General features: G+C 36.8%; 1 protein-coding gene across 1 annotated transcript in view; it reads right to left on the bottom strand.

Annotated features, from left to right (window-relative positions):
- LOC112057117 (neurogenic locus notch homolog protein 1) overlaps positions 1-13980 on the bottom strand; it is a 72880-nt gene extending 58900 nt beyond the window's left edge. Inside the window, exon 1 of the mRNA XM_024097611.2 lies at positions 13812-13980. The gene's annotated coding sequence lies outside the window, so the exon portion shown is untranslated. The remainder of the gene's footprint in view (positions 1-13811) is intronic.
- Between the last annotated feature and the right edge of the window lie 473 nt (positions 13981-14453).

Raw genomic sequence — 14453 nt, forward strand, 5'->3', positions numbered from 1 at the left:
TAAATAATGCTCTTCTTAAACAAGGTATACTCGGCATTCACCGACCGAGTTATTCGGCCGAGTACGAGTATCAAAAAATCCGCCGATTACGCCGAGTACCGAGTATCAACCGAGTACTCGGCCCATCTCTAATAATAATAGAATAATAGTATTATTGCGTTACGATTAAAGTACTATTTTAGGTACTTGGTAGGTATACTCAACAACAATAGCTTCATATTTTGTTTGTATTTACGGTTTATTTGAGCGTACAAGAAAGGCCATTGTAGCGCGCTGTCGAAATTTCCAAAGTTCAATAATTAATTAATTAAACTTTACACGGTGCGTTGCCGACCTTATGAAATGTTTCCGATAATTAAACGTTCGCCGAAACATTTTACCAAAATTAAAGATACTCGTATATTTTGACTCTTGACTTGACTAAATGTACATGGAAATTTATGGTATTTACGCGGTTTTCATTAGAATTACGTTGTCCTAATCCTAAAGTAACACGAGTAAGTAGTTTAAGCTTTGTTTAATTCACCTGTCAGGAGAGGCACACGCTGATAGGTGATCATGTAATTAATACTATACTAGCGGACGCCCGCGACTTCGTCCGCATGGAATTAAGTTTTTTACAAATCCCACGGAAACCATGGATTTTTCCGGGATGAAAAGTAGCTTATGTGTTAATCAGAGGAAAATCTTTTTTCATTTCAAATTTCTGCCAAATAGCTTCAGTAGCCGCAGCGTAAAAGAGGAACAAACATACTTACACACAAACTTTCGCCTTTATAATATTAGCCTTTATAATATATCTACACTAATATTATAAAGAGTAATCTACACTAATATTATAAAGAGGTAAAGTTTGTGATGTTGTAGGGTAATATATATCAACCGAGTTTGTAAATTATACATATTACCACAAGAAGGCCACGTTATTTGCGAGTGCTATTTATCTTCGTATAACGTATTCCCATAGGAACAGGAACTACGCGGGTAAAATCGCAGGGCGTTGGTAAGTCGTATAATAATCATGTAGGTATAGAAGGGATTTTAATGTAGAAAGCTGATTTACGTAAAAACCTTTCCTAAACTCTTCTTGAAGGATTCTATTTCAGTAAGTACCGACATTTCATTTAACTGAAACGTGATGCAAAGTTTTGTATTTACCAACTTACACCCACATGTGAGGGAAATTTCGATAGCGTCACACTGATTTCTCTTTCCGATTTTGTAAATTACTCGTAGGTACAATGCTTTCTGATATCACAAAGCAAACAATCAGATCCGGATTTGTCAACGATATAAGGTAAAAAACAGCAATTTTCACCTATAACTCCATCGCGACTGTTTTACGATCCATTATCTAAGTAATTTATGTTAACTGGTGACATTGGAATCGGTGGTGAGAAGAGGCGGCCGTGAGAACAGTGAAGCCGGCACAAGATGGAGATATTTGTTCCGCTTTTCGTGCATTGTCTGTGTTTACTCATGCGAACTTCGCGTGTCAAATTTAGTAAACGTAGAATTCCGGGCACTGTTTATTGTATCGGCGGCACTAACCCATCATATACGTTACGTTACGTTATCAACCCATAGTCGGCTCCCTGCTGAGCTCGAGTCTCCTCTCAGAATGAGAGAGGTTAGGCCAATAGTCCACCACGCTGGTCCAATGCGGGTTGGCAGACTTCACACACGCAGACAATTAAGAAAATTATCTGGTATCCAGGTTTCTTCACGATGTTTTCCTTCACCGTTTGAGACACGTGATATTCAAATTCTTTAAAATCGTCTTTACGGTAAGTTGGTATCTAGCCACGACCGGAGCCTCCCTCCAGCCAGACCTGAACCTATTAAGAAAAAGTCAATCGGCCCAGCTGGGATCGAACCCAGGACCTCCGTCTTGTAAATCCACCGCGCATACCACTGCGTCATGGAGGCCGTCAAGCTTTGTCTGTGTTTACCAATGTTTGTTGTATCGGCGGCACTAAACCATCATGTGATTCGCGAACCACTATTGTTCCAAAAGCTTTTAAGCTCTATGAAAAGTTGGAGGTCTGATTCCAATCCTCAATAGCTCAACGGTAAAGAAGTCGCCCCTGTAGCCAAGTGGCACGTCGATTCTTTTTCTACGATCGCAAACGCTTCGAAAACTAGAAAAATGTATGGGAATGACATTTGCTATCACGTCACGTGATCAAGATCAAGAATAAACAAACAAACTCTTCAGCTTTATAATATTAGTATAGATTTTTTAAATTTGGCGGGCGATTTCAGACTACTTTCATTAGCCAAACTCTAGTAAGTAATGAAAAGTCGAAGATCAGAAACTCCATTGTTTATATATTGACAGATTTATTTTTATATTATGTATTTACTTTCATAATTTAGTTTGCAAATGGAGCTAAATAAATTATCCGTATGAACGTCGCGTTTGCGGCTTACAGCATTCTATATTAATTCGTTGAAACAGTAAATGGAAATCCATTATAAATCCCACGTCAATCTTGGAATAAAGCCATTTATCAATGAGATATTAGTAATTAGGTGAATTGTGAATGTTCGTCATTACCACAGACCAGTGGTGTGCACTTAATAGAAGCAAAAAATCACTGCCTACCCTAAGGACTTAATAAAAACTTATGTCGGACCACAGAATCCGTAGTTGGACAAGGAATTTTCCAATTTTGCCTTAAAGAGCATATTGCCCTAATTTAAAACCTTAGGCACGCCACTGCCACAGACTACATAATAGGTACATATATACAGTACTAGTTACTACACAGGAGGTACACGGTTAGTTTAATATTGGATTGTAGCCCTTATACCTACCATCATTATCAACCCATATTCGGTTCACAACTGAGCTCGAGTCTCCTCTCAGAATGAGAGAGACTTCACACACGGAGAGAATTAATAAAATTTGTCAGGTATGCAGGTTTCCTCACGCTGCATTTCCTTCAATGTTTGAGACACGGGATATTTAATTTCTTAAAATGCACATAACTGAAAAATTGGAGGTGCATACCCGGACCGGATTCGAACCTACGCCCTCCTAATCGAAGGTCTTAACCACTGGGCTATCACCTCATTCCTTTGTAACCCTTATAGTATAAATGCAAATGTGACTTTGTGTGTATGTTACACTTTCAACTCAACAAATAAAATGATTGAAAAAAATCATAAATTGAAAGCCACACTGTCAGCGAGCAACAGGCCATATTTTATCACCTTAATCCTACGGGAACGGAACTCTTCGCCGCTGCTAACTAGATAGAGTTACCAAATTAGGTACTATACTTATTCAGGTTTATGAGGATGGCTAACTATGTGCCTAAATAATGTAAAACTTTTTTGTTTTGAACAATAAAATGAAAAAAAAAAAAGGAAATAAAAGAAATGAGAATCAATCATAATTCATGCGTCGACGTCGACGACGTCGATTGACGTCGGAATTATGATTGGCGTCTTAGAGAGCCGCTGGACGCTGGCGGTTCGATATTATGGTGTTTGGATTTAAAAGTCCATGCAAGATGCCTATGTCCAGTAGTGGACGTTTTTTTTTTTTAATCTTTACAAGTTAGCCGTTGACTACAATCTCACCTGATGGTAAGTGATGATGCAGTCTAAGATGGAAGCGGGCTAACTTGTTAGGAGGGGGATAAAAATCCACACCCCTTTCGGTTTCTTCAAGCCGACGTCCATCGGCTGTTAATGTTAATGATTATACATATGTATGTGCTTTAATAACAACCTTCATAAATTATTATCAAACTTGTGTATCAAAATCCAACACAATTTGAAGTTAAATCATATTGTGCGAATGTTTGCTAACGGTTTGTCACATAACAATTAAGTTTGACATTGGTTGATTATTACAAACGAATGTTTGACATTGGGAGTAGAACAACAGTGAATATTATTTAATGTTTACACAGTGGCGTAGCGTGCCTTGGAGGGGCCCTGTATCAAAATTAGATAGGGGCCCCGAATGAAAGGTAACGAATTCTCACAAAAAAAAAACGTTTGCTGAAAAAAAGGGTTTTTTACTTTTATCATTTCTGAAGTGATAATAATAAATCATCATCATCATCTTATCAGCCGATGGACGTCCACTGCAGGACATAGGCCTTTTGTAGGGACTTCCAAACATCACGATACTGAGCCACCTGCATCCAGCGAATCCCTGCGACTTGCTTGATGTCGTCAGTCCACCTGGTAGGGGATAATAATAATAAATAATAATAACAAAATTGTTTCAGTCAATGGTCTTATAGCGAAAAGCTTCGACACCTTGAGAAGCTTTCGCTTAACTGTTGGATCAAGAGTCGGATACAAAAGGCCGTGATTCTTGAGACGGTGCGTATTGTGAGGAGGTTCCTCACTCTGGAGCCCTGAACACCGGTTGCTTGGGCACTCAAATGTCCCGCAGCGGTAGGGTGGAATTTTTTTTTTTATAAGTTTTAATAGTGTTTTGTATATTTTATGTATAACATTGTTAAAAAAATAAAAAAAGGAGAAATAAATAAATGAGAGACATCAATAAGTTTTTTTTATTTTTATAATTTCTACAGTATTTTTTATGATTCTCTCCGGGAAGCACCAGATTAAGTGAGATTGTGGATTACATTTTACTATATTTTTCTTTCAAGGGGCTCCTGAAGTCCGGGGCCCCGTATAATACGGGTGATACCTACTTATATTTTAAAGAGCTAAAGTTGGTATTATTTTACCACTAGAAAGTCACGTTATTTGTGAATGTCATAGAGTCTATTTCATCCTCTCATTCTCACGGGAAAAGCATTTTTTAATTAAGTTCCTAATTAAGTAGGTACTAAATTTATTCCATCGAAATTAAATAAGTAGTTAGCATTTAGTAGGTACATTTTTTCTTTTTTCAAAATAGCTTTATATATGTTTTAAACTAAAATTTGAATGTGAGTTCATTCAGATAGAACAAATAAAATAAATATATGCTATTGTGTCTACAAATAATATTAAAACTGCAAAGTAGCGAAAACGTATTCAGATAAAAAATATTTATTAACCGTTAACTGAAAAAAACTTTTTATTCCATTATCCAATCTATACAGCAAACTGGTACGAAAAAAGCTTTACAAAATTTTATTCAGCCATTAAAACGAAGCTCTATGAAAGGAAAAGTTGTTAATTTTATTGAAAAACAGTAAAAAATAAAGTAATTTACAAACTAATGTACCCGGGTAGAAGTTATTGCGTGACTTTTTAATTTCGTTTTCGCTTTTACCTCCATTCTTAGACCGAGTCGGTTGCTATTTGAAAGAAATATTAAAAAAGCCTCTTCAGTTTTCTAATTAGGTATACTTTTTTACTGCTGGAGTAGAATTTCAAGCTATGCAAGCGAAAATTAGCATTTTAAATAAGTTATGTTTAACAAGTTCTTTTAATTTTTAAATAACTTATATTTAACAAGTTCTTTAATATACAAAAATAGTAAAACGTTATTTAAGGAGGTGGTATTATTAGAGGTAGGTACATTGGTAATTTTAATTCTAATATTTAACAGAAATCAAATCTTAATTAGGTAGGTGCAGCTACAGCATTAAGTAAATAGATTTTTTTGAGAAAAAGACTAAAAATTTAAAAAATCCGAAAATATATACATATATATACAATATCACCCAATTTTGTACAAAATTAATGAAATTAGTTTTTGATATAATTAGGTGATGTACCTATCTTCCACTTGAGTTTCTTCTCTAACCAACTCAGAAAGCTATTTTTTTGTAAACAAAGTTACCTCTTTATACATTTATAGCAATTAATTCCCAAGCTTTTTTGCATGCCTCAGCGCGAACGCGAGGTGTATCCGTCACCTAAAAATCCAGTTACCATAATATCTCACAGTAATTCAATTATGCAGAGAATCACTTGACAAGTGCCAAGTAAGATATACTATACTAGCCAAACCTGTGGTTACACCCGCATAATTTACCATTTCCGGGAGAAAACGGGGATAAAATATAGCCTATGACACTCACAAATAACTTGGCTTTATAGTGGTAAAAGAATTTTCAAAATCGGTTCAGTAGATCCAGAGATTACCCCTACATTACTACAAACTTGACCTCTTTATAATATTAATTAGTATCAACATCATATCGGCCGATGGACGTCCACTACAGGCTATAGGCCTTTTGTAAGGACTTCCATCTATCTATCTCGATCCTGATTTGGCTGCATCTAGCGACTAGCTGTCGTCAGTCCATCTGATGAGGGGTTGGCCAGCACTGCGTTCTCTAATGCGGTGTCGCCTAGCCGAACAAGACCGACTGTCGGTCATGGCCTCGTCTGGTGGTGGTGAATAATTATGGTCGTAACCACTCCTAACACAGTCTTGACGATAAACTGGAGGGAAAATGCGTATTGGTCACGTTTGAAAGAAATAGCAAATATCCTTTAAATCAATATCTAACATTGACAGATGCTACGCGGATTGTCCCGCGTAGTTCGTATAGTTTTTGAGTTCAATCGTAACAAACAAACAAAAAATCAAATCTGACCTCTTTATAATATTAATAATAACTCATTAATTCATAAGAAAGCAGTTAAATAGTTTAATATGATCCTCTACCTGTATCTATCGGTCTGTACATATAAATGTAAAATTATTCAGGTTAACGTGCGAGCAGATTACAAAGGTCCTTCTACATTAATAAATGTTCTGGTTATACGCGTAGGTATATAGTTTTCCCGCAATATTAAATGAAATACCGACCGAAACCGCCACTATGAATGGCTAACTAAGATGATAACAAATATTTACTGCTAAAGCTGAACGCGTCGTCGACTGTGTTCGCCAATGATATTTTATTCTATAGATATAACCAGTGACAGAAGCACGGGATAGAACTGTCTTTAAATCCAAAAAGTTAATGATTTAATCGGCTTTAGCTAATGCATCACTTTGATGACACCACCTTCAAAGTGATTAGAAGGTAGCACATACGATGTTATTTTTTGCTTTTTAGCTTATTTTTGTGATTTTGAAATCGGTTCAATTTTCTTGTTAAAAATATTATATTTTTCTGTTTTTAGTGTGTCCTAAAATCGGTGTAGTAATTTTCATTTTAACACAAAATTACTGCACAGATTTTCATGAAAATAAATGGAACCAATCTAAAAGTATACTCGTTCAAACAAAAAAAGTTTTTTTAAAATTGGTTAAGAAATGACGAAGTTATGCGGTAACAAACATAAAAAAAAACATACGTGTCGAATTGAGAACCTCCTCCTTTTTTTCAAGTCTGTTAAAAATGTCACATTTAATGTTAGGAAGCTAAAACTGTATCAATTTTCGTCTAATTACGATAAAAGATTTTTAATAGATTTTGAAATTTTTTAATCTTATTTAATTTGCAAATATCCAGACAATGTTTGCTTTTTATGAATAAATTAATTAACATTGACCTTATTTACCCGAATGTATCATAAAAATCAATATATTCAAACCTAGTCATCATCCCCATTATTCACATTTGTCCGCCTCAGTTTTGATGAGTGCCCTATCTCTAGTATAAAATATCAATGGTGTTTGCAGTATCTACTACGTTCCTGAAGGAATTTTCTTGTCATGACTCACTGATAGAGCTTATCTTAATGCTTATGAAATAATAGAGAAACCGAGACTTTCCTTTTATTTTTGAGAGAGAATTTCTAGTAAAATTTGAATTCAGAATTCAGAAGTTTCATGTTTGAATTTATGTGAACTAGCAAGCTCGTTCTAAAGTCGCTATTCAATCATAATTCATAAAGTTTTTAATAGATAAATTTATGTTGGTTAAACCGTATATACATACAATATACAGACCCGTAAAACTTTCATAAGTTTTTCACTATACATATACAGTGCAGTTCTACAATTTTTGATTATATTCTTTCATCATCATCATTAGCAACCCATTTTCGGCTCACAGTTGAGCACGAGTCTTTATTTTATTTATTTTTATTATTTACAAGTTAGCCCTTGACTACAATCTCACCTGATGTTATGTGATGCAGTCTAAGATAGAAGCTGGCTAACTTGTTAGGAGGAGGATGAAAATCTACACTCCTTTTCGGGTTCTACACGGCATCGTACCGGAACGCTAAATCGCTTGGCGGTTCGTCTTTGTCGGTAGGGTGGTAACTAGCCACGGCCGAAGCCTCCCACCAGTCAAAATGAGAGGAAATACCCTCAGAATGAGAGGAGACTCGTGCTCAACTTTACTTCTTTTGTAAATAGATTTAAAGACCATATCCAAACCTGCATACCTGAGAATTTTCTTAATTCTCTGCGTGTGTGAAGTCCGCCAACCCGCATTGGGCCAGCGTGGTGGACTATAAGCCTAACCCCTCTCATTCTGAGAGGAGGCTCGTGCTCAACAGTGAACACCAATGTGGGTGGCTATAATGATGATGAAGTAGATCTTAAATTGTGTCCCATAATACCGCATCCTTATATCGGTACTCGTAATTTACGTTGTTCAGTACAGGCGATAATATCGTCCTTAAATCTAATTAATCGTTATTATACATACATGACTGGGTATCGGGTTTTGGAGGTCATGCGTGAAGCGTTTGCCAAGTCATACCGGGCTAATAAATCTCATAATATCGAATTTAGCTAAGCGTTTAGTGGTAATAGCCTACATTCCCATTTAGGTCGAGTGCCTGGTCTATTGAAAAATAGTCGCTTAGGGAAATCATTGAACGGAAAAATGATTGACAAGTTTTGCACGCTAAGTACTGTTTTTTTAGATTTGCATTTCTTTTTCCAATTCCATTTTAAATTAAATTTAATGGAATTTCATTCTCTTGAATGTATTATGAACTCTTTTTGAATCCATTTTCAATTGCATTTCTTGATCTACATTCATTAGTGAGCCGAATATGGGTTGATAATAGCCATATTCGGCTCACTCCTGAGCTCGAGTCTCAAGTCAGAATGAGAGGGATTATTCCAATAGTCCACCACGCTGGCACAATGCGGATTGGCAGACTTCACACACGCAGAGATTAAAAAAAAATCTCAGGTATGCAGGTTTCCTCACGATGTTTTTCCTTCACCGTTAGAGACACGTGATATTTAATTTCTTAAAATGGACACAACTGAACAGTTGGAGGTGCATGCCCCGGACCGGATTCGAACTCACACCCTCCGGAGTCGGAGGTAGAGTTCATATCCACTGGGCTATCACGGATCATTTGATTGGGTTGCGTAATCTAGTTGAAATATACTTCATACACATCTTGCCCTGTTCCATAAGTTGGCTTATAATAATTAAACGCCGCGCGGTTTCACCCTCGTGGTTCCCGTTCCCGTAAAGTACGGGGATTTTTTTTTTTTTTTTTTTTTTTTTATTCTTGACAAGTTAGCCCTTGACTACAATCTCACCTGATGGTAAGTGATGATGCAGTCTAAGATGGAAGCGGGCTAACTTGTTAGGAGGAGGATGAAAATCCACACCCCTTTCGGTTTCTACACGGCATCGTACCGGAACGCTAAATCGCTTGGCGGTACGTCTTTGCCGGTAGGGTGGTAACTAGCCACGGCCGAAGCCTCCCACCAGCCAGACCTGGACAAATTAAGAAAATCTCAATCTGCCCAGCTGGGGATCGAACCCAGGACCTCCGTTTTGTAAATCCACCGCGCATACCACTGCGCCACGGAGGCCGTCAAAATAGACAACCTACGATAATATATAGCCTTCCTCGATAAATGGGCTATCTAACACTGAAAGAATTTTTCAAATCAGATCAGTAGTTTCTGAGATTAGCGCGTTCAATCAATCAAAAAAACAAACAAACTCTTCATCTTTATAATATTAGTATAGATTATGAACTCGTATTTATACTAATTTTTTTTCATTCTCAAATATTGGGTGGTGGCGGGAAATTCATCTATATTTACAACCGGACCATTTTGTAACATCGTTTCGGCATAGAAATACATGAAGAGCGACAGGACTTGCCCCGTTGTTTCATCATACTTGGACTTAGGCCTCTTGCATGGTTTTCCAAGCGTAACTGTCTCGAGCCGCGAGCATCCAGTGGCTCCCTTGATCGCTTGATGACCACCTAGTAGGAGGGCGACCAATACTGCGTTTTCCGTTGCGGGATCGCCATTCCAGCACCTTGGGACCCCAACGTCCATCGGCTCTTCGAACTATGTAGGTTGTCCATTGATACTTCAGCTTCGCGACTCGCTGAGTGTATGTCAGTGACTTTGGTTCGTCTGCAAATCTTCTAATTTCTGATTCAATCACGCAGATAAATTCCAAGCATATAGCGCGCTCCATCGCTCGCTGAGTGACTTTGAGCCTTCTAAGGCTTTTTAGATTGGCCTTATTAGGTACATTTCAAAAGTAATAATAATTTAATGAAATTACTTACTCCAAGAAAATATTCTCGTCATTTTCTCTTATAAAAGGATATCGAGCCTGACAGATACACAACATTCTTCAAGTGAAATATTCCAGGCACGTCAAACCATTGTACACAAACTTGTTTGATAAGCTGAATTTTAATTAATGGATTCGTGAAGGTACTTCATTTATGACATTCTTATTGATTTTTTGAATGTGGTACTGCTATCGAATAGTCGGTCGATGATCGGTAAAATTTTTGAAAATTTCTTAAGGTTTAAGGTCAATGTTATGTCACGAGAGAGAAAATACATTTGTTCACTAGTGACTTAAACAGCTATTTTGCAATAGTATGACTTTGTATGATAACAAACAGAATTGATTTACAACAATAGTGCTTTGCCAAAAAAAATGTAATACGTACTTGGTAATATAATATATGTATAATATTATGTACAAATAGTCGCATCTATAACAATAGTGTCTACGGGCGTCCAATATTTCTAATCTACCCTCGAAACCTTATGGCCGTTATATTCTAAAATCAACGGGTTAATTAAATCAAAATGTGACAGGTGTTATCGCCGCGTTGCAATTTGCAACGACTTGCGGTACGGACGGCTTCAGTGTGCTCGTGGCGTTCGAGCCGTCCACATCTCTTGTTGTGTAATTCTTTATGGGTATACTTGGGTTAGGCGGGGAGAGTGACTTGAGTGGAAAAGGGGAGTATTTGTTAACAGTCAAAGGTACCTTTAACCCTACACACATCGTTCACAAGTGCGTGACTTCACTCAAGGTCATTCTCTGCCATTCTAGGGTCTTATTTTGGTTACTTTATTATTATTCTTACTTTTGTAATCACCTCTGAGTCTGCTAAAACAGGTGACTCTTAAATGAAATTAATTGTTTACATTGTTGCTAGAGATTCTCGTTAAAGCGATCTAGAAAGTATAAAACTAAAGTGTTTGCTATTGTGAAGTATCAATCAGCCTCGCTTTTCTTGCTAATTTGCGTTTGGCGTGTCGGCAGTGAAGGTCAAACAATAACTTTGATATTCCAAAGCTAAGGAAGTAGGTGAAGGTGTTAACGTAGACACATACCTACAACTCTCTAAATTAACAAAATGTGATACGACTAGGTATAGGAAACCAAAAGAAAGGGTAATGATTTTGACTGTCTATGTACATGTATTTAAGAATTTAAACTATCGTGAGTGCAGTTTGGCTTGGGCATTTCAAGAACCAGCTCATGATTAAGGGCCCGTATGGGTTCGAAACTAATCGGGCATATTCAGACTTTGTTTCACGGAGTTCTAACCGTTTTTAATAAAAAAAATTTACTACGTAGGTATGTATGCTATCTGGTCAGATTTTAAAACAATTAAACATCGATTCTATAGATGCAGTTTGTACAAACACTTTAGATCGTGATCATATACTTTCTTTTGAGAGTGGTAACGGCTAGCCAGACAGTTCGAGACCAATAACGAAGTAGTTATTGGTCTGAAATGTCTATCGTAAACCAATAGCGGCTGTATATCGCTCTCTCTCTCTCTCTCTTGGGTCCCTTTCTAACGAAGAGAAGAGATAGATATTATGTTTTTGATGGTATGTCCAACAATCCGTACCATATCAGAGACTGCATCATCACTTACTATCAGAGGGCCTAGTAGCAGTTTGATACTGTGACGATCGCGTTAACGTAAACGCAAATGTCTATAGAATTGAAACAGTTGTGCAGTAGTGCCATCTAGTGGCACTACTGCACAACTGTTTCAATTCCATATAAATTCGCGTTTAAAAGTATGAAAATATTGAAAACTCCCACTAGGCACACTGGTGAAATTGTCGTTAGTAAATATGAAAAAATCGTAGTACTTTTTTTAAATTACGTAATGATGGGGAATTAATGGGGAATGAAAGTAGGTACCTACTTGGATAATTTATCGGGATTTTTGTTTAAAATTGTGTAGGCAGAAAATCCTTCTCGGATCTCCTTTCGTTTAAATCTTTAATTTACTTCGCAGTAGACAGCCATAATGAATAGCAATTTATGGCTATTGTTAAGGTTTCCTATTTCTGTTGTAAAATGTAGGAAATACGTTTACGACTGTTACGTAATTTTGATGAAAACTTAATTAAAAGTAGGCCATATTTCATGCGGCGTTAGACAAAAAGAAAAGTTTGGAATTTAAAATGTTAAAATAAAAAATGGGGTGAAATTGTTATATAAAATTAATTAGAGTTTTATAATACTCTAATTGTTGTATGTATTAAATTTTATTCTACGCAATTCCCTATTTAGGATTTAGGAAAAATATAACTGTAATGTATTTATCAGCCTATAGCATAGGCCTACACTAACAAAAACACATCGGACTTACACATCTAACTGACTGCTGAGCTCGAGTCTCCTCTCAGAATCTAGTCCACCATGCTGGCCCAATGCGGATTGGCAGACTTCACACACGTAGACAATTAAGAAAATTCTCTGGTATGCAGGTTTCCTCACGATGTTTTTCCTTCACCGTTTGAGACACTTGATATTTAAATTCTTAACATGCACACAACTGAAAAGTTGGAGGTGCATGCTCCGGACCGGATTCGAACCCATACCCTCCGGAATCGGAGGCAGAAGTAATATCCACTGGGCTATCACGTGCCTTATGCTGAATAGCTTATTGGAAAGTCACATACAATCGGATCTTACGCATAGTACCTAATTAGTTATTTTTTTAATATTTACATTTAATAAAACAATAAAACATCGTGGGCAAACCTGCATACCTGAGAATTTTCTTATTATTTATAATATAATTTTATTTATTAACACGCCTAGCATTAGGCTAGGCGTGGTGGACTGTTAGCTTAACCCCTCTCTATTCTGAGAGGAGTCCCGTGCTCAACAGTGAGCCGAACATAGGTTGTTAATGATGATGAATGATGAGGATGAAGCCTCAATAACTCCTTGGTAAAGGGGCCGGGCTTAATACCGAGAGGTCATGGGTTCGATCTCCGATTAACATCCACTGGAATATTTTCGTACCCACCACTAATACATGAGAATATTTTTTATATTAAAATAAAATGTAAAATAATTGTTTGATTTAAAAAAAGCTTGAATTAAGATGCGATGAATACCTGTTAACAATACCTAGTTATAATTATTAGGCAAACGTTATGGTTTGTATATTTTTTAATTAAATTATATCAAAGGACAATCTGTCGAATCAGTCACTATTAACTTAACTTTAAAGTAACGCAATAAATCATAACGCACATTGTTAACCCTGCAGGCGTGACCACGCGATAAAACGAACGTGCCGGACTTTCACATTTTCGCTCCACCGGCGAAATCGCATAACGTAGAAAAAAAAGAAACATCTCAATCTGAAATGAAGTGAAGTCAATAAAATACAGATTTAAAAATAGAACACACCTCCACAAAAACGCGTACAGCTCCAGATTTACAAATCCTGTATAGCACAACACTGTCACTATTCACTCGCGAATTTTCGCGCGTATCGGGACTTCGTTCAATACGTACACCACGCAGTACAGACCGGCGAAGACTGGCTGTGGGTTTGCTAGTAAAGTGAAGCCAAGTTGGCGCTCGCCTCGGAACAAGGCCATGCAAAACGTTGCTCCCATTTCCCCCCAGTGGAAAGTCGTATCCGTGATAGTACAGGTGTGGGAGAAAGCACCCAAAAAACTGATATCTGACTCATTCGGATGATTCTGTTTGACTTTGGTCATGGAAAGTGACCGGACCGGTTCTTGGCGCCGAATGTCGTTGAAATTGAAAGGTTATAAACAATCCGAGCGTCTCTTTTTATTCTGATGTGTTTGCATCCATAAAAATGTCATGGATTTACTACTGCTAAAACTTAAACGTTCATAAACTCTCTATTTACCAGTTTTGGGGTAGCAATCCATCAAACTTTCAAGTAACATTTACGCCAAGAGGTCAAATATATTTTTTAAACTCTCAAGAGCACTAAACTTTTTATTATTAATTTATATCTGTTTGTTTATGAGCTATACAAGCCTACATGTAACTAAAAATACATTATACAAATCA

Source organism: Bicyclus anynana, chromosome 21, assembly GCF_947172395.1.
Source record: "Bicyclus anynana chromosome 21, ilBicAnyn1.1, whole genome shotgun sequence".
Taxonomy (NCBI): Eukaryota; Metazoa; Arthropoda; class Insecta; order Lepidoptera; family Nymphalidae; genus Bicyclus; species Bicyclus anynana.